The sequence below is a fragment of the Urocampus carinirostris genome, chromosome 11 (assembly GCF_059441175.1).
Source record: "Urocampus carinirostris isolate Australia breed hairy pipefish chromosome 11, RoL_Ucar_1.0, whole genome shotgun sequence".
In the NCBI taxonomy this organism is placed as follows: Eukaryota; Metazoa; Chordata; class Actinopteri; order Syngnathiformes; family Syngnathidae; genus Urocampus; species Urocampus carinirostris.
The window spans coordinates 17,289,944-17,292,515 of record NC_142359.1 but is presented as its reverse complement, the minus strand read 5'-3'; the positions used below and the strand labels follow the sequence as shown (position 1 = coordinate 17,292,515).

Here is a 2,572-nt window from a genome sequence, read left to right as displayed (position 1 = left end):
CTAAGGCCGGGTGACACTGGGAATGTTGGTATCGACACGATCCAAGTAAATACATAGCAGTATTGGTCAATACCGATGAGATACCAATGTTTTTTGCCTAGTAATGCCACGATCATTGAATAATTTAAGTTGAGTTAGTTTATAAATTACAATAAACACAGCTCAAATACTTAAGGCACTGAAAATGTTTCATTTTTTTTATTGAATTACTAAAATTCAATAATTAACAATCTCAAAAAGCAGCACTGTAACGAAAACGAACATACAACTGCATTTAGTTGACTATTACTTCAATTGCACAATTGTCATGGCCAGCATGGTCGCCTTGGCGACTGGCTGGCCCCGCCCCCTGGGCACCAGCTGAAGCAGATCAGCTAATTGCGTGTGTGCTACTTAAGGCTGGGGTGTGGGTTTTGCGGGTGCTGGCTCATTACACATTTTCCGTTCTGTTATGCCCTGTCCTGTTTAGTTTGAGTCGGAGGAAACCTGTACTTGCCCATTCTGAGTGTAAGAATGTTTTTGTTCTGTTTTGTCCCGGAGTTTTGGACGACTTTTATTTTGTTAAATAAAAGTTATGATTGTCAACGCAAATGAGTTCTCCCTTCCTGCCTCCTGCCTCCGTTCTGGTCCGGTCCCACTTCGTGACAACAATACTTGGAAAATAAGTCAGAAAGTGCAAAAAAGTAAACAATAAAAACCTCTAACAGTATAGAAAATAAAATACTTCTAGTACAACTGTTGCAAACCAACAAGTATTCATTGTTCATGACATTTCTAAGTAAAATGTACCAGTATCGGTTTGGTATTGATCAATACTAATATGTTTTTACTTCAATATGATAATTACCCAAATACCCAGCATTGCTCAACCCTATTCCTTACTGAAATTATTAAAAAATATGACTTGGTTGAAGTAAAATTAACCAGTATCACACGATCCTAGAATTCCTTTATCATTAAAGTAAAAATAACAAGGAATAAAGTTCACATTTTTTCCTGTTTTGAATTGTATTCTCACAGCTTAAATTGTATTACAAAATTTTGGTGGCTGCTTCAGAGGGGACTATGATCTTGTTTCATCATCACTTGTTATCTAGAATGACTGACTTGTGGGGGGGGTTTTTAAGGGTTATTGATCTATCTTCGTTATTCATTATCCATTATCCGTTATCGGTCAGTTCATAATACGCTACAAAGCCTAGGAGCCGGGACACTTACTCTCAGCCAAAAGGCCAAGCTAAGGTCCTAGCCCTAAAGCCTTGCTGCGATCATTGCGAATGCACCGTTCCCGGAGGTACTGCTATACCGGGCCGATGCGTGGAGTGGACAAAGCAAGCTCATATTCCATCTCCGAAATGCAAAAATCAAAGATAGTGACTTCATAGAAAGTACACAAGGCCAAGCTAAGGATCTAGCATCAAAGCCTTGCAAAAGGCCAAGTTAAGGTCCTGGCATTATTTTCAGCTTGCAGGAAGTACAAAGACAAAAAAAAAGAACAGTTCAGTGATCAAATATACTTGGGAGGCACAGCCAATAAAGGAATGGCTGAAACAAACATCATGCCTACAGATCGTGAACAAGCAATTCACACAAGATGCCAGAAAAGTAGCAGGAATGGCATCGAAAAATTCCTTGACACCACAACTAGCAGATCATCGATCAGCACTATTCCAATCCCATTGAGTCGGGTGCGCATAAGCTTATCCATTTTTTCTTGTTTACATTTCTTGTTTTATTGTATATTTGTTTCAATGGAAATACGACATGTACTGTCTTGTGCATTGAAAATTTAAAATGCAACATGGGTAGCTTATTAATGTTTTTTGTTTTTTTAACATTTTTTTTGACAGAACACAAAGCACACAAGAAGCACAGAAAATGTGTGTGTATATATATATATATATATATATATATATATATATATATATATATATATATATATATATATATATATAATGTATATTCATATTTTATTTAATTATTTTTATTTTCACACAATGCTGCTGCTGCTTATCTCTGCATTATTTTCATTGCACTATATTCCTATGCACTTTCATCTTAGGCCAGTCAACAAGCCCTACCTTGTAAATGTGGCCTATCAATCCTATAATAAAAAGTATTGGCTTTTTAAAAGTGAATTTCCCTTCGGGGATGAATAAAGTATCTATCTATCTATCTATCTATCTATCTATCTATCTATCTATATCCCGGAGTGTCACTTTTAATCTTATTGCAAACAATTTTCAAAGACAAAGAATAGTACTGTCTAAACTACTGAAGGTGACTGAGAGTTGCGTTTTGGCTCAGTTGAAACCTGGACACCGAGGGATTAACATCTCCCTGCTACGAGGTACTGCTCCCTCCTTGGGGACTGAGCTGGCATTGTGTGCTGTAGGACAAGGGAGTGTCCACAGTAGTGTACACTGACATACGTATATTATATGAATGTATACAGTCAGAACAACATCCAGTTTTCTTTGGGTGGACTGTCACGAGGCGAGGTGGAGTGGAAGGGGTGACCGGACCGGAACGGAGGCAGGAGGCAGGAAGGGAGAACTCAATTGCGTAACGA

At 37.9% G+C, this 2,572-nt stretch overlaps 1 pseudogene; it reads right to left on the bottom strand.

The window, feature by feature from the left end:
* Positions 1-1,272: 1,272 nt before the first annotated feature.
* Positions 1,273-1,444, bottom strand: LOC148356596 (U2 spliceosomal RNA; annotated as a pseudogene).
* Positions 1,445-2,572: the final 1,128 nt, after the last annotated feature.